The sequence below is a fragment of the Borostomias antarcticus genome (assembly GCF_949987555.1).
Source record: "Borostomias antarcticus genome assembly, chromosome: 9".
Taxonomy (NCBI): Eukaryota; Metazoa; Chordata; class Actinopteri; order Stomiiformes; family Stomiidae; genus Borostomias; species Borostomias antarcticus.
Window position 1 is genome coordinate 12,040,576 of NC_140242.1, and position 370 is coordinate 12,040,945.

A 370-nucleotide genomic window follows, 5' to 3' on the forward strand; every position below is an offset into this window, starting at 1 on the left:
ACTGTCGGACAGCTGGTTGCACTTCTCACGCTTTATTCACGCGCAGCTCTCACTACACGGGACCGTGGTTGCGTCGCTGCTGCCGGTGTACCCGCCGTTCAGAGCTCTCCAAAGGAACCGGCCGGGTAGATCCACATTCATCACACCGCTGTGGGGGTCTCTGGCGTGAGGACAATGCAGAACACGTCGCTGCAGATCGGACACAAAAAAATCCCACAGACGGAAAACTTTCTGTCGGAGAGAAGACAGATCTACGAGGATGCATTGAAGGCGCACAGCGGATATGACATCATTTGGTGGGTCCTTGGGTTTTTGAGGAATATTTTTTCATGATGTTGATCAGTTCCAATACCTGCCACTCCCCTCGCGC